This window comes from Hemicordylus capensis, chromosome 1 (assembly GCF_027244095.1).
Source record: "Hemicordylus capensis ecotype Gifberg chromosome 1, rHemCap1.1.pri, whole genome shotgun sequence".
NCBI lineage: Eukaryota > Metazoa > Chordata > Lepidosauria > Squamata > Cordylidae > Hemicordylus > Hemicordylus capensis.
The window spans coordinates 121,677,343-121,695,390 of NC_069657.1; the positions used below are offsets into that span (position 1 = coordinate 121,677,343).

The 18,048-nt window shown below is 44.7% G+C and overlaps 1 long non-coding RNA gene across 3 annotated transcripts in view; it reads right to left on the bottom strand.

Annotated features, from left to right (window-relative positions):
- Positions 1-13,638, bottom strand: part of LOC128339909 (uncharacterized) — a 34,461-nt gene extending 20,823 nt beyond the window's left edge. For all 3 annotated transcript variants that reach the window (XR_008313315.1, XR_008313314.1, XR_008313313.1), the window contains exons 1-2: positions 13,557-13,638; positions 3,466-3,723 (exon numbers count right to left, since the gene is read on the bottom strand). This is a non-coding gene — a long non-coding RNA (uncharacterized LOC128339909). The remainder of the gene's footprint in view (positions 1-3,465; positions 3,724-13,556) is intronic.
- Between the last annotated feature and the right edge of the window lie 4,410 nt (positions 13,639-18,048).

Here is an 18,048-nt window from a genome sequence, read left to right on the forward strand (position 1 = left end):
TGGAATGACTAGAATTGTTTTATAGACCTTTACTACAGCACATTGTATAAGAATTCTCAGTTGGCTTTCTGTATGATATCCTAGGCCTATTTCCCTCCCCACCCTTTGTTTCTTCTGTGTTGTTTTGAGGAGAACATAGACTCAAAGTCCCTTGGGTACTGCGGTCTAGCGGTTTTCTACTGTACTGCCAAACCTATGTACTCTAACTGACATTTAGAGTCCCAGAATGTTGGGGGCAATATGCTAAGTCATTGTAAACCGCTTAGAGAGCTCTGGCTATAGAGCGGTATATAAATGTAAGTGCTATTGCTATTGCTATTGCTATTTGGCTAAAATATCAAATGCAGAGGAGAAAAAGAAACCCATTGTGGTGAAAACTTTACAGAACATTTCTGAGCTATAACAGTGTAATAGTGCTTTATTGCCCCATCAAATTTATCACTTGGACATGAAGGTGCATTTGAATCTTCTCTGAGTGAGGGTTGCCATGTCCAGATGGTGAAAAAAGCCGATATTCATCACACAAAAAAATGGAAATAGAGGATGCTTTACTTTTCACAAAAAAAGTCACCAAAAAGTCTCCACTTTGCAAAAAAATGTGCATATGTTTAGTGGTATTATATATGCATAGTTTAATAAAAAATAGGATAATAATAGCTAAAGCTCCCCACTGTGAAGCTGATGACCAGCTGAGCTGTATGTCTGCTCAGTCTGCAGACATACAAGGCCCCGAGTTCTCAAGGCCCCTGCTTCTTAAGCGTAAATTCATCTCCTGGTTAGGTTTACCACACACCTCCTCCCCCCCGCATGGGTAGCCCAGCCTGCTCTCCCCAACCAGGCCAGCAATCTCACCTCTTTGCTCAAGGCAGGGCAGCCAGCCAGCTACCTCTTTGTATGCTGGCGTAGTGGTGCATACACGGTCTCCTACTCGCTTGCAGTTTTCTACTACTACAACCATTTATATATTGCTTTTCAACAGAAGGTTTCGCAGTGGTTTTCAAAGAAAAATAAATAATAAGATGCTCTCCTGTTCCCAAAAGGCTCACTATCTAAAAAGAAATGCAAGGTAATCCCAGCATCAGACGTTGAAGGAATTTTATGCTGAGGTTGGATAGGGTGAGTTGCTTTCCCCATAATAAATAGAAGAGATTCTCCACTTTAAAAGGTGCCTTTTTACTCATTCAGTAGGGGTAACTGCTAATTGAATGAGGTTAGTTAGCTAAATGCTAACTTCTTGCTGCCACCACCACATGAAGGAAGCAAGCTGTACCTGCTGGGGCCCACCTATCCATGCTCCTGCATCACATGGCTCTGAAAGCTACCACTGAAGAAGGACTTCCCCTCTGGCTTCCCCATTGGATGGCTGGTCAGTAGGATGCCGACAGAGGAAGAGAAGCTGCTCATGATAGCAAAGTGTTCTGAGTGAACAAAATGTTCCAGCTGCTCCCCACAACACATGCAAAAAGAGTTGTTTGGTTTGCCAAATAGTCTCTATTCCTCCTAATGCAATCGAAGTCATTTGGGGCCCCAAATAGTTGCATGTCCTCACTAAAAGTCCCTAGTTGGCAACCCTGTGTGTATAAATACTTGATTAATAAAATAAAATAAATAAATAAAATAAAATACTTGATTAATTTCAGAATGTCACAATCTATGAAATTTCTAAAAGGGTAGGGGAAGCAGGATCTGTGATGGAGATGGAAAACATAGCATAGATGTTGGTGTCAGTGTTGACCTGTATGCAAGAGACATGAGGCTTTGTTTGATGACATGATTAGGAAAGAAGTTGCCTTTGCAGTTTGTAGCCGTAATAAACACACCTGTATGAACACTACTGTTATGGCAACTGCTCAGGGGAAAAACACACACACAATAGTGGGACCTTTTCACCCTAGGGCTAAGTTTTGTAGAGGAATAGGCTCAACAGAAGAGCGAGGCGTGACAAGCTTCTAGTAATCAATTTATTAAAAACACTCAAAAAGGTTCACAGTAATCAAAATGGGAATCAGTGATATTGATTCAGTGTAGTGGGGACTGGCAATCAAAAATAAGTGTATTTCAAGCAAAGCAATTGAAATGTATTGAAACTAGACTTGGACAAGAATATTTGAAAATTCAATTTTCCCCACACCCTCCAAATATTCTTCAGCATTACCAAGTTGGAAAGCTACAGGAATTGATGGAATAACCAGGCGCGGCGCATGAACGCGCCTCGGCGGGGGGGGGGGGGGAGGGCGGCTTTTTAAAGGTAAACGGAGCCGGTGCTCCGTGCCACCCAGCAGCCCCCGCGGCAGGGAACTGCCTCTGCCACTCACCTGGCTCCCATGGAGGCAAGTGATTCCTCGCCACGGGGGCTGCTGGGCAACACGGAGCACCGGCTCCGTTTACCTTAAAGAAGCCACCCACTGCCCCCCCCCCCCGAGGCACGTTCACGAGCCGCACCTGGGAATAGCTACAGAAATATGGCAGGCAACAGAAGAAGAGTCAGTCAAGGCTCTAACCAAACTATGCCAGCAAATTTGGAGAATGACACAGTGGCCAACAGATTGGAAGAGGTCAGTCTACATACCCATACCAAAGAAAGGAGACTGAACAGATTGCGCCAACCATCGCACATTATCCTTAATTTCACATGCTAGCAAAATAATGCTCAGGATCATCCAACGCAGATTAGAGCCCTACATGGAAAGGGAAATGCTGGATGTTCAAGCTGGTTTCAGAAAAGGCCGAGGAACAAGAGACATCATTGCTGATGCATGTTGGATAATTGAGAAAGCCAACAAGAAGTCAATATGTGCTTTATTGACTACAGAAAAGCCGTTGATTATGTCGACCATGTCAAGTTGTGGAATATCCTTAGGAAAATGGGTGTCCCAGAACATCTCATTGTTCTCATGAGAAACCTATACACAGGACAGGAAGCTACAGTCCAGACGGAACATGGTGAAACAGACTGGTTCCCGATTGGCAAAGGAGTAAGACAAGGCTGTATACTTTCTCCTTCTTTATTCAATTTATATGCTGAACATATACTGAGAGAAGCTGGATTGGAAGAAGATGAGCGTGGTTTTAAAGGTGGAGGAAGAAACATCAATAACCTGTGTTATGCTGATGACACCAATCTGATAGTTGAGAATGTGGATGATCTCCAAGCGCTAGTAATGAAAGTCAAGGAGCACAGTGAGAAAATGGGACTATGGCTAAATGCAAGGAAGTATAAACTAATGGCAATGGGGACAGCAACCAGCCTCAGAATTGATAATGAAGACACTGAAGTGGTGAATAGAGACCCTGGAGAGAAAAAATCCTAGAGAGGGCAGTTCTGAAGGGAGGAGGAAACTGTTGGAGCTAGGACCCTAGCAGTATCAGCTCTCAGCTGCAGTGTCTCATAATGACCTGTGTGTGTGTGTGTGTGTGTGTGTGTGTGTGTGTGAAGGTCATGGATAAAAGTGCTGGACTGCTCACCCTTTGTTCTTCCAGTGTTAGTCTCCATTTTGTCTCTCCAGAGATGGCTGTTCATTTTGGTCTCTCTCTTCACCCATGAGCTACAGCTGAAATAAGCTGCAGGCTTTTTCACATTTGTTTGTAACCTTTTCTTTAAATAAATCCTTGTAGTTCTTCAGTACTAAAGAACTGTCTCAAGACCTCGTTTTGCTGCTTTCTCACCAAACTGGTTTTGCTCTGCTATTTGCGGACTGAACTGCCAGTCTTCCCCTACAAAAACTGAAGAGGAGAAGGAGAGATTGGGAAGGGAAGACATTTGAGACAAAGTCAGAAAAAACTGTGAATTTCTGAGAGGGAGCAGTTGGACAGGAGGGAGAGGCAAATGAAGGGAATCCCTGGGATGCACAACAGCTGTATTTTATCAGAACTGGTGTACTTACTACTCATCAGCAGAGTAGGCACGAAGAAGGGAGGGGTGGGAAGGGGATGGAGGAAGGCAGACTCCCGGGATATTCCATTTGGAATGGAGGATTTCTGGGAGCAGTGAAAAAAGATTTTGGTCAGATGCTCTTGGAAACAGGGAGAGTTAGTAGAAAAAATTGGGGAGCAGTGTTCCCTCTAACAGGGATTCCCAGATATTGTCGACTAAAACTCCCATAATCCCCCAGCAAAAGCCATTGCAGCTGGGGATTCTGGGAGTTGTAGTCAACAGCATCTGGGAATCCCTGTTAGAGGAGATACTGTTGAGGAGGACTTTTTAGAGTTCAGAATTTTATTACTTTTTTTTCACAGCGAATACTTGCCAAGATTTCATGGCTGGAATTCCCACCTCCCACAAAAAGAGTCAAATTTAACATCCCTATGCAAGTCTTCCCACTAGTTGGGAAGCAAATTACTGATAACAAGTGGAAAACTCATAGGACAAATTAACTGTGGAGTGATTCTAGTGAGAAATGAGAGTGAAGATAGTGAGGACAGAAAAAGAGAGGTTTTAGGAGGCAGAGAAGAGATCTTGAAGACAGATTTTAGTAGGGAATATTACCTCTCTTCATTGTGCAATGTGTTCCTGGACTTGGGATATAAGGCTGTTGGAGGAGAGAGAGAGAGAGAGAGAGAGAGAGAGAGAGAGAGAGATTGCGACTGGTTGTCAGACTTGGGATACTGTGTGAAGGTTACTACCTTCACACTAATGTGCGAATGGTGCACTTGGTGTACACTTGGTGTGCACCAAGTGAATGGTGCTCTTGGTGTTTGTTTGGACTGGGACTAGTGAGAATGATGCTTAGGCAGTGCTCCTATGTCCCTTTGTAGACTAAGGTCTCTGCTGTTCTCTGCTGATGGCTGGCTGAGGTCCTTGAGTCTGTCCTTGTGTGTTTCTCACACACTCTTCTCACTCCACACGCTACCGGTCCATGGACCCAATCGTTATATTAAAATTTGACTGAGTTCCACAAAGTATTTTCTGTTGATTCCTTTGTTTTTTCTCCCACCAATCACATCCCAGAGGAGCAGGCGAGAGACCTTTTTTTGTTTTGTTAGTTTGACAGCTAGTTGCGGAAGACCGGTGAGACAAGTTGCCAAGCAGCCGGATCAAACAACAGAACGCTTAACCCGAACCTGCTGAATCTGACCCAAATCTTTGCTGGTAATGAACTTGCCTTTGTGACTGCCTTCATCACCTCATGTCCCCCTCACCCAAGATCATTTAAGAGGCCATGGAAATTTAAAGTAGAAATAATTGCTTTCTCTCTGTGATGAAGAAAAATGCAGTCTCATAGAATCAGCTCAGACACAAAGGGGCCAGGCTACATCGAACCGGTAGTCTCCATAGTTAAGCTTCCAGACATCCTCCAACATCTGCATATGCAAAGCCTATGTTCCTATGGTGACCAGGCTTCAATAAGACGAAGCCAGAGACTCATATATGAATTAAAAGTTGCCAAAAGACTGGAGTAGCACTAGCAAGGATATTGTACATGTTGAAAGCATAGGAAGACTCACATTTTGCATTCCCGTTTGTGCTTGCGTTTAACTTAGGAATTTCTCCCCCCCACCCTTCGGGACTCCCTCCACAAAATTTCACCAATCTGCCACAACCCCTCCACCCCCCAGCACTCGCAATTGCAAATCACTCAAAGAGCAGACCATACTGAACACAGCTGTCAAACTCCCCTTCATTTATCCTTGCGAGAGTGTGAGTTTTGAAAAAAGTCAAATTACTGCCAATCGGGCCGCCACATATCATGGGAGAAGACGCTTGCTTGGGTTTTTTGTTTTTTGTTTTAAAAAGCTGCCGCAAATAGAGGATTTTTTAAAATCTCAGACATAATTCAGGCCAAGCTAGAATATGCAGCAGTAATTCATGGAAAAGCAGAATAGTGTGTGAACGGGTCCCTGGTAACTCACAGAGACTTCGGGGTAAATTTGGGGGATTAAATATCCCGTGGATATGTGGACTTGCACCCTCCATTCCAGAGGAGATGTGAACTAAAAGCCATGTGTGTAAAAGTCCTAGGCAATCATATCAGAGACCTGCTGTTAACCCTTTATTTATTTTGGGAAAGGAATGAGGGTATGCTAGGTGTGTGCTTGCAATCGACTCATTTCAAAAGCTACTTTTCCAGTCTCTGTCTGTCTGTGTATAACTGGAGCTCATTCTTTATCTAGGAGACAGGTGAGGGCAAAGTAGGCTAGAAAGGGGTTTGCTTCCAACCGTACTAAACACTGTAGTATATGGTGTATTCTGAAATCTAGGAATTCTTGATAATGGAGGTTTGAATAAAAGGAAATTTACTATGTATGCCATTCACTTTGTTAAATTTATGTTATATAATTTCATTATATTTCTAGTGTCTTGCTATACATTCTCTTTGTAAGGAACAATGAGATCACCGAGCTGTCCTGTAAAACCTAACCTAATCTAATCTAATCTTGAAATACCTTTTATGTGAACAAAGAAAATGAATAGATGCCATTTCCACTCAGATTATCTCAGTACTATGGTGGAGTTACTTTAATACATAACTTTATCAAATTAGTGACTTTGGGAAACTATTTCTTTACAATGGAAGTCCTGATGTTTCCCTTTTTGAAGCCTTGTAGCATTTTAATTGGCAGTCACTCCAAGTTTCTGGAAAAGCTGGCCAAGTCACATAGGTTTTAGAAGGTGTTAGATTTTCCTCTCTATAGGAAAATAAATGGTTTATCCAAGAAGTGGATAAATGGTTTTTGGTTATCTTGATTCACACTTAACGTTGCAGCAATGTTTTGCTCCAACATTAGTGGTTTAAATTAGTGGTTTAAAGAGCTGGAACCTTTGGATGGTAATCATTTGCCATAATTAATTTAGAAATTGCAGGTTGCTAGAATATGTTTAAAACATTTTTACATATATAAACATATTTTAAACATGTTCCCAGTTTATTTATATATCTATTTTACAAAGGTGTATCAAAGGTTCCCTTCAATTAATATTTTCAAGTGGTTCACATCACAAGAAAAAGGAATAATAAAAATGAAGTCATGAATACACAATAAATCCATAAAACAACATTAAAAACTCATCAGATGTTAAAAGGCCTGGGATAATAAAAAGGCCATCACCTGGAACCTGAAAGATATCAACATAATGGGTAATGAGCTAATTGGTAATGGGGTGGATGAGGGATAACAGGCTTAGGTTGAATCCAAATAAGATGGAGGTGATAATTGTCAAGACTGAGGAGATGGTTTAGATCTTCCTGTTCTGGATGGGGTAATACTTCCCTAGAAAGAACAGGTACATAGTTTGGGAGTTCTCCTGCACCCAAAACTCTCTCTGGTTCTTCAGATTGAGGCAGTGGCCAGAACTGCTTTCTATCAGCTTCGGCTGATACAACAACTATGCCCATTTCTGGAGATAATCAATGTCAAAACAATGGTACATATGCCAGTAACTTCCAGGCTAGACTTCTGTAACACACTGAGGCTATACTCATAAGTGAGCAAAACTGGGCTTAGGAGGCCCAGCCCAGTTTTGCTCGCTCGTGAGAACCATAGGGCTTGAGGGAACCAAAGAAGCCACCCCTTTAAATGAGGTGCTCTGAGCAAGCACTTCTCACAAGCAGAGGCGTATCTAGGGGAAATAGCGCCTAGGGCAAGCACTGAAATTGCGCCCCCTGTCCAAACATCTGACACCCATCTTTCAGATAACTTTACCATAATATCAGCTGAAAAATACAAGTCAAGCTTGTTAATCTTTTAATATTTCAAAAACTATTTAGCTGTGTACGTAACCAGACCAAAAAGTGCTGGAAAACTACAAATTTCAGTATGCTGGGGCTCATGAAATACCCAAATACTATGTGGAGATGTACTTGGAAAACTAAACAGAAGTGCCTGTCTAATTCTCTACTATGTATTGTAGCATCACTATTACTTAAGTTTTAAAATTAAATGGAGAATTTGACTTTTCCCAGATACTCTGAAAATAATTAACGGATATGCAGAGTAAACTGTGTCACTGCTTGGAATATATTCTAGTATTCCAGAAAGACAGTTAAAATGAGAGAAAGACAGCAATAAACTCCCAGTGGGGCTTAATACTAAGGATTTCACACTGATTCAAAGACAAACTCACCATTAATAGCCATATTATTAAGACATCACATTTAACTCACTTATCATAAGAAGCAAAGTAAGAGCAAATGAATACAATCCTAGCTCATAAGCTTCAGCTCAGTATTCACAAGCCCTGTTTCTCAGTACATAGTGTCAAACTGAATATGTGTACAGTGACTTATATTATATTAATTTTTTAATTTTTTTTAACCTGTAGCCCCTTTGGGGAGCTTCCTAAAGGCTGTGGGGTGTGTGTGTCTGCAAACGTTCCCCCTCCCTCGCTGGCCTCTAGGGCCTCGCAGGGACCATTTTAGCATATGAGGTGGCCATTTTTAAAAATATTTTTTTTAAAATGGCCACTGAAAACTAAATGGCCACCATGCATGCTCAAATGGCCTCTGCAAGGCCTGGAATGGTTTAGAGCCTCACAGAGACCATTTGAGCATGCGTGGTGGCCATCTTGTTTTCGGTGGCCATTTTTTTTAATTTTTAAAAATGGCGCCCCCCTTCAAGTGGCACCCGGGGCATGTGCCCTGCCTGCCCCACCCTAGATACGCCCCTGCTCACAAGCAAGTGCTCCACTCTAATAACCTCATTTTTCAGATTGTGTGTCTGGCTTGCAACCATGGTGGACATACTTGGGGGAAGGGGGAGGGGGATCCCAGAAATGAACTGCACACTCATGCGGTGCAATACTGGGGCTCGGGCCGGGCGGTGAGGCACCACACAGTGGCTTCCCTGTGCTTGACGCTTGAAGCTGCTGGGCGAGGTGAGGCGAGGTGCGGGAGAGCTGCAGGCAAGCTGCCGCTTGTCTGGGCAGCCGATCTGCCCACCCAGCGATGGGTGAGTGCTCATCTGCAGGGAGGGTAGGGCAAACCCACTCTCCCCACAGAATGATTGTGAGAAGAGCCTCACTTTATGTGGTGCTGCCTTTATGTGTATTTCAGAAAGTGCAACTGGTGCGGAATGCAGCAGCTTGATTGGTCTATGGGGTGTCCTGAAGAGGCCATATAACACCAATTTTAAAAGAACTGCATTGGCTGCCAATATATTTCTGAGCAAAATACAAAGTGCTGGTTATTTCCTATAAAGCCCTTAACAGCTTGTGTCCAGGGTACAGGAGAACCTCATTAATTGCGAACTCACTATCCGTGGTTTTATGTATCTATGTATCTTTGGTCGGGGAATTGACACCCAGCCTCAGTATATGGGGGTGGGGGTGGGCTAAAAATGGGCTAACCTCACATATCAATGGGTTGGAGGGGGTGGCCAGAAATGAGCTCAGAGGTCATTTCCAGCTGCCATTTTGAGATCAGGAGCCTCAAAATGGTTCCTTTAAAAAGTGGACCCCCCCCAGTTTTCAGCCAATTTTCGGCCAATTTCTTACTATTTGGGGGCACTACTGGACTGCTGGGGAGCATGGTAGGCCACTTTCCCCTGCGTTCAAATGGCCATTTTACCTTTTATTGGGTGGGGGCATTTCTCCAATCCCTGGGAACATAACCTTCACATTTGCATTGGCCCAATGCCTTTGCATTTGCGGTTTCCATATCCGTGGCAGTAGCAGAGAATGGAACCCCCACAAATATGGAAGTTCTCCTGTATTTAAGAGAGCGCTTTTTTTGTTATGAAGTCTGCCATTTACTTAGATAAACATGAAGAGTTCCGTTATGGCTGCCACTGGCTTGCTTGGTGGAAACACAAGGTCAGGTGTTCTCTAAGGCTGTCCCAGGGTTTTGGAATCTGATCCCTGTCAAGATGAGAGCTTCTCCATCTCTGGCTTCCTTTAAAAAATCACTTACGGCACACCTGTTTTCTCAGGACTTTTGCTTTTGTTAACTTAAAAAAAAATTTAAAAAACGTTTTTGTTAAAGCTATTTTTAAATTTTAATTATTTAATATTTTAATTGTTTTTACTGAGTTTTATTTATTGTTTTAAATTGTGTACATTGCCTTGAGATTTAGGTGTAAGGCAGTTTATAAACAAACATGAGTGCCAGGGAAGCCTCCTTGGAGAGTCCATGACATCGCCTCTCCTCTGTTGGTACCCACCTCAGCGTGGATGGCAGAAGCCCCTGGAGAAGAGCCTCCAAAGATTATCTTAGTGCATAGACAGGTGGATATGGACGTAGATTTTCTTCAGGCACCCAGGTTTCAAACTATGTAGGCTTCACAGGTAAGTACTACCACTTTTGAATTGTGCTCAGAAATGGACCTGGAGTCAGTGAAACTCTTCATCAACACTAAGATGTGTTCCCAGGGAATGCTCCCTGTAGGTCCCAAATACAGTGGCTGCACTGCTAACAGTAGTTCCCAGGCAATTATCAAAGGCAGCCACATGTATAACACATTGCAGTAGTCTAACCTGGAGGTTGTGAACATCCAGCTGTGACCAGGCTTGATCTGCCATGAGGGTCTATAGCTGGTGCAGTAGCCTAACTTTTAAAAGGCCACAGACACCAGTTTGACCTCCAGTGACACAGCTATCTTTTTTAAAAATTTAATTCCAGTCTGCAGGCCTGATCCCTGTCACCTCTGCACATTGCAGCTTTGTACATATGCAAAGCTTCTGTGTAACTGGTTAAAGATATTTATATGTTTCACTAGGGATGCTGAATGCGATTCCATACAGAATACGAGAGAATTTAATTATGGCATAATTCAATTCCCATAATATAGGAGTGTGGAGTACAGCTTTACAATATACCTGCAACTAATAGGGATAAATAGGCTGGATAAAAAGGGTGGGTGGGTTGCTGTTTCTTTAGCCAAATCTCTTCAAGAGACACCCCTGCCATTCCCCACTCTTTGCTCTCCTTCCTTTTTTCAGAGGCCCAAATATAATTGGACCTTTCAAGACAGAAAGGAATCGAGACAACTGAATAGTGTTCGCTCTGGTATCATTTCCACCCTGCTGCAGTGGCACACATATTTTCTGTGTTTGGGCTGTGTCTGTATCCAGGTCCATTAATGAATGAACAGAGCTCCTCTTAAAAAGTGATTGTTAAGCAACTTTCTCTTGCAATTCTGGGCCTGCTTTTCAAAGCATTCCTCCTCATAAGACTGCTGCATTTTTTTAGTGGTCAGTGGCAGAAAATTGATGCTTTTTAAACACTAGATGTGCAGCTTCATGAACTAATAAATTTGCGTAATGCTTTTTATTTCAAGGAAGCGATCTGCCTTGCAGCTGGAGCTGCCTATACCTTGAACCTAATGTGCTCTGCACATGCCAGGCATTGGAGAGAATCCATACTCCTTTCAAGATGCATGAAGTTGATTGTCTTGGAGGCTCACTGAGTGCCAAACTAGATGTGACATTTATCATGCCAGTCATTTGATCCTGCTTATTTTAAAAATGTTAAATAGGAGCTGGCTGGGCCCCTATCACATTAGGATCATTGTGTGGAAAGAGGGAGGCTTTAACTCTTACCCTCCTCTGTAGTCCTGATCTTTATTTTGGCCCCTGCAGCTGCTATTTGCCCCAGGAGAAAATGTGCTATTCATGCCAAAGGGAGCTTCCCTCTCAGGGCAAATAACTGCCGTGCTCCCCATTCTGGACTGGGACTGCAAAGAAGGGTAAAGATTAATGCCTCTCACCATTACTGTTGTGGTCCCAATCTGCAACAGGACCCCTATGATGCATCATATTAAAAATAAAAATCAACAGGACCAAATGAAATAGTGCCATTAATGCCATGTCTAATTTGGCTACCATTCTTAACTATTTAAATATCCAGAGAGTTCTAATGTGAATGTTAAGCTTTGTGAAATTCTTCCATGGTGTCTCTTCATGGGTTGACATGGAGAATGTGTGGACAGAAAAATCAAAAAAAGAAAAGGAAAGCAGGAAGACCTACAGGAGGCAGACACAATGAACAGGTGAGCAGACAGACACAGGGTAGGGAGGCCTACTGTCAGGTCTTCAAGCACCCAATGACCAAGAAAAGCCTCACTGTGGTCAGAACAATCCTCAGATTTATAGGACACCACCTTCGGCAGGGCTGGTTTCTCCCAGACGACCTGCCTGGTGGTGTACCTAAAGGGAGTCACAGGGCACTTGCCAGCACAAGACTTTGTCAGTCACTGCCCCCTATCATTGGCCAGTCCTCCTTTATATAGGTCTCAGCAGACTTGGCTAATGTCATGAGATCTTGGACAGGAATGAGATTTTGCCCCAAGATCTTGCAAGAGTCCCACAAACCGTGTGAGAACTTGGCCCTGTATCCCTGTTGTGGTGCTCTTCCCTGTCGGAGCCATCCTGGGTGGTACTCACCCACAACAAGCTTGGCATCAGCCCCAAGTTGGGGCAGCAGATGGGGTGCATGGCACACTGGCTGGGCTCCCCCTGGCATTGGGGCAAGTTCCTCTGCTTTCTCCCACCTTTCAACCGCCATTCCCTGACACCGCCATTCCCTGACAGACAGGCAGGCAGCACAATGGGTAATCATGCAGATAGGCACAGAGTTAATCAACAGGTTGCTGGTGTACACAAACAGGGCAGATAGGCTGATCAAAGAACAGGCTGACAGATGGGCTGGTAGAAAGAAATAGTGAGGCTGTTCTCACGTGCACCCTAATCCAGGCTAGGGAAGCCCAGCCTGGGTTAGGCTGTTCATGAGAGCCACCGGGATCAGGCCTGATCCCGGTGGAGCAGTGCCACCTAGCCTAGCTTTTCAACCCGGCTCTTAAACAGAGTTAAGGCTTAAAGCCAGGGGCGTAGCAAGGTTGGAGTGGGCCCAGAGACGAGATTTTAAAATGCCCCCTCCACAAAGTCCAGGGCCTCCGCACACCCCAGGCCCCCAAGGATTTAAGTCTGATATTTCAAAATAAGTATGCTGCCTAGAAATACATTTCACTGAATGCACACATACACTTCACAATATATAGTGACAGACATTGTCTACTATATATTTGTGCTACTTTTAATGCCTACTAGAAACACTAATTATTAAAATGGGACCCTCGCTGCAGATTAGCAAAGGAGACTTTCAACCATGCAGTGTGAACCTATGTATGTTTTCTAAGAATTCTGAACAAATTCAGTAAAGTTTGATTCCAGGAGGTTTTTCACAGGAGGCTTTTAAGCCCTTTAACACACATCTCCTCTGGAATGGAGGTGCTGCATTCACATGTTGGCCAGATTTACCTTGAAGTCCCTGCGAGTTATTAGGGAGCAGTTCACATACAAGAAAAATAAAATAAAAGGACCATACATGCTTCACAGTTCTCACTCAGACCTTCTGGGTTGCAAAACAACTTGAACATAAGTGCATTTGTAAATGAATGAATGAATAAATAAATAAAATAAATATAATATTGTTTGTTCCAGAAGTTTTTATAATTTTCTGCCATGAAACAAGCCACTTATAGGACTTTTTAGATAGTTTTTTAAGCCAGCAAATTTTCCAATCTGTTTTAAATTAAATATTCAGAGACTTCTCAGTCTCTCCTCCCTCCACCCATATCAAAGCCCTATGGTAAGCAGATCCCTATATATCTGGTTCATATTCTACCTGGCAAATGCTGGGCTGGGCAGAGGGTCTGCTGCAGAGAGCTGTGGGGGCCACTCTGCCTGCCTCCTTCCTTGCTTGCTTGGGGCCTCCCTGCAGGCCTACTCCAGTTCAGGCTTCACGGAGGCCTACACGGAGGCCTCCCTGGAAGCCCCGCCCACCCGCCGATCAGCTGAGAGGCGGGGAGAAAAGGAGCTCTTTGCAGCTTGGCTGGGATTGCTGGCCAGGAGGACAAGCAGGAGAGAGGGCAAACAGGGCAAGTGGCTGAGGGGACTTGGGGCTGGGCAGGGGGCAATGGAGAGTCATGTGAGGTGTCTCTGGGGGCCCCCCCAAGGCAGTGGGGCCCCCAGACAACTGTCTCCCCTTGCCTAATGGTAGTTCCGCCCATGGTTCGAGCAAACCCTTAACCTGGGCTCCAGGATTGTGTTTGTGTTGGGGCTACGTTCAGCCTCAGTGGACTCAGAGATGGGTGCCTAGAGCGCCCATATCCTGGGGGAATCCCCCAATGCATTGCACATGTTGCGTGGTGCATTGTGGGATATCCGGAGGCCGGGACATGTCATCCCGGCCTCTTGAGCTCCACGTTGTGCTGCGCAGCGCGGATTGTCTGGAAGGGCGGTCTGTGTTCCCAGCAGCAGTGAAATACTTGTCTGGGAGAGGGAGAGGGGAGTTCATCCAGCCTCCCTGCCCCACCCACTGCGTTGTCCTCCCAGTCATGTGAACAACCTCATTGAGTAGTTATGTAGGCAGGCAGATGTAAATATACTGACAGCGGACAGAACAGACACAGCAGACACAAAGTGGGCAGATGCAGGACAAGCAGACATTAGGCAGACACACTGAATAGACAGGATGGCACAAGTAGTAGGCAGGCACAGTGTGGATAGACGGATACACTGAGCAAGCAGGAAGAGAGCAGGCAGAACAAACACAGGACAGACATAATGAGTTGGTGCACAGATGGTCACACTGGCTAAGGGTAACAATACAGTGAGACAGGAGCTGTACAGGCAGAGACAATGACAGAGAGCAGGTAGCCACAAAGCAGACAGAGCATGCAAGGCAGACACAACGAATGAAGAGATGGGCAGATGCAAGCAGGCAGGTAGATTGGTACAGGACAGCCAGGCTGATAGAACAGGTACAATGAGCAGACAAGCACAGAACAGATGCATGCTAGGCAGCCACAATGCTCAGATAGTTATTCACAATGAGGGAAGAGACAGATGGGCACAATGAGGGGATAGGCTGAGGCCAGGAGAGAATACTTGCGGGTAGGCACACACACCATCTCTCTCTCTCTCTCTCTCTCTCTCTCTCTCTCTCTCTCTCTCTCTCTCTCTCTCTCTCTCTCACACACACACACACACACACACACACTCTCTCTCTCACACACACACACACACACGGACGGGTGAATGTACAGAAACAATGAACAGACATACAGAAGACAAAGTGGATTTATGCAAGACAGGTACCCAGATACCTGCCTGCCTGCCAGCATGACACAATAAGGTCATTCATGTGACCTATGCTTAACCAGCCGGGTGAGAGTTGGGGGAGGCAGGAGCCATCCTCTCCCCTCCCCCCCCCGATTCAAGCAGCTCTTGGGCTTGCCAGCGTCATGCGCCCACACAACAGACACATGGAGGCTCCAAGAGCAACAAGGGAATGGGAGGAAAGCAGCCTCCCGTATCCCACAATGATGGGATGGGATGCCGCCTCCACAATCCCACATCACAATGAGTGCAGTGCATTAGGCAGGGGCATAGCAAGGTTGTAATGGGCCCAGAGACAAGATTTTAAAATGCCGCGCCCCCCCTTCACTGAAGCTTATTTTTAAAAAGGTTTTGTAAATTGTGGACGATGCAAGTCATTTAATGGTACTAGAGAAAGGCTTGCTGTTCTGGTAGCTCCAGGTCTTAACACTCACATCAGTTTTGGAGGATGAATACAACTGAAGGAAGCCCGGGCGGGTGCACGGCTGGGGGAGTCAGTCATGTGACTTGCCTCTTGGGCCCCCCCAAGGCAGTTGGTCCCCAGACAACTGTCTCCCCTTGCCCTATTATAGTTACGCCCCTGGCATAAGGGGATTTGACACCCAGCTCTGTGTTTGCTCAGTATGCCTGCAGCCCGAGCAGACACATGAGTGGGTACCTAGGTAGAAGGGTGCACTTGTGCTCTTCTACCTAGGTAATAGACCAGAGAAAAACCTTGGGCTACCCAGTGAGGCAGTGCTAGGACTGGCCCCAATCCTGGCACTCCATAAGAGCAGCCCTACCCAGGTAGGGTTTTGCAAGTCTGGGTTGGGCTACTCGTATGAACAGCCTCGATTTGTGTCATTGACTAGTGTTATGAGCCACAGGGGTTCAGCACCCAGCTACTACAGGGGCTTATATGCCACATGGGTGGTATACCCAGCTCTGGGATCCTGGCCTACGGGTGTGTGAGGAGAAGCAATGATGGGCGAATGAATGAATCTGGACCAAGAATGTCTTTTGTAATTTTACTTGGAAATAGAACAGTCGCAGCAAAACTGGGTCCTTGTAAGCAGGAAAATACAACAGCCTGGCTCACAGACCAAATGCTGCAAAGGAAAGGGGAGAGGGGAAGAGGAAGGAGGAGAAAGGGTTATAGTTTACCAAGGCCCAGGAAGCACTGGTGAGCGCTGCTGGCCAACTCCCTGCCTTCTGATGAGCTGCTGGGGTGAGAAGAAATTGGGGTGTGAAAAGATTGAAGAGGTGGTTGCCCAATGGGTGGAGAGGGGAAAGATTTTTTTTCTGTTTTTCTGGACTGGACTTCGAATTATTATAACCGTCTCAGTCTTTGAAGACCTTTGATGTCATTTCTGGGGTCCGTCTCAGAAGATCTTTATCCAGTCTTTGCCCTCTCACCCTGGTGCAATGGTTGGGGCATCTTGTTATTCTAATGGCTCTTGCCTCTACTCCCTGCTTCGGCTTTGATTGATAAGAGGGAGCCTGTCAAATATATTTCGTTCCCTTCCTGGCATTTGGGCTTTATGACCCCAGTTGAAATTCCAAAGGAGGCAAGGAGGGAAGGAATCAGGGATAAGGTTACAGCTAGGTTATTTTCTAATACATGGGCAAAAACCAGACACCCATGTCAAATACACTATAGAATACATAACATACATTATTTCTCTACTTTCTATCTCAAGCCATGGTCTTAATAAATGGGTTATCTAGTAAGAATTTAGGGGTTCATCTAATCTAGCTTCTATACAGTTTGTAGGCGGCAATCAATAAAGCTCTGTGGATTGTGCAACATCTGTGGTAGGTATTGTGTCATGACAATTAAGTCCCAATAGGTTCAAAGCAAAAGGAGTGCAAAACATACAGTGCAAAACAGACACATTTGCAAGAGGACTGTTGTGACCATGACACTAGGCACAGGATTGTCAGGCAGAGGAGGGAACTCAGTCAGACAGGCTTGCAGAACAAACCATTACAGACAGGTTGACGCAATGATCAGAAACAGACACAGGATAGAGAGACACTGAACTGTCAAAATAGAGGACAGGTAGACTTACAGAACAGGTACTGAACAGATAGGCAGACACAATGGGTACACAAGTAAGCAGTGGATAGATAGACAAACAAAATGAATGGATGAAGGAAAGGTTGTGTCAATAAGAAGGCATATTATATGAGAAGACAGAATAGGCAGGCACTGGTTAGGTAGAGTAGACATATACTATAGGTAGCCACACAAGAGACCAGCAGAGACACTGAGATAATGAATAGGTAGATGGATGCCAACAAACAGATGTAGAGCAAATGTGGAGAGCAGATTCCTTTGGGTACAGTGTAGTGTAGTGATGTTTATAAGCAGTTCCATATTTCCTTCAGAGTTCTTCAAAGATGTGCATGTGTTCCAGGTGTTGGTCTTAGTTCAGAACAATAAAACGGATTGCATCTAGCCAAGGTACTGAGTCAAGATCTAAGTTACATCAATTATTTATTTCACTGCATGCTGATATGTCAGAGAGCTATTATGGGTGTGCACAGAACTGGTTTGTTCGGTTTGGTTTGAATCTGAACCGGACTCTAACCAAACCTAGCATGTTTAGTTTTGTGGCCCCAAACAACTCTGCTGGGTTGGCTCAAATTCGAACTGGTTTGGGGATTCTAACGTTTTTTTAAAAATCAAAAATACTCTGCAGTCTTCCTCTCCCACTGGAGAAAGGACCAGAATGGCACAAAATGGGCCAAAAAGCCCCTTAGAGCTTTTCCCCCAAAAAGCTCTAAGGGGCTTTTTGGCCCATTTTGTGCCATTCTGGTCCTTTCTCCAGTGCCAGCTGCCATTTTGGAGGCTGCTGTGCATGTGTCTTGGCCATTTTTGTGGCCTGGGTCACAGGGTTTATGATAGAGAAGTCACTCTCTTAAGTACACTGGACTCAAGCGATTGAGGACTTTGTAGGTAATAACCAGTACCTTGTATTTTGCTCTGAAGCATATTGGCAGCCAGTGCTGTC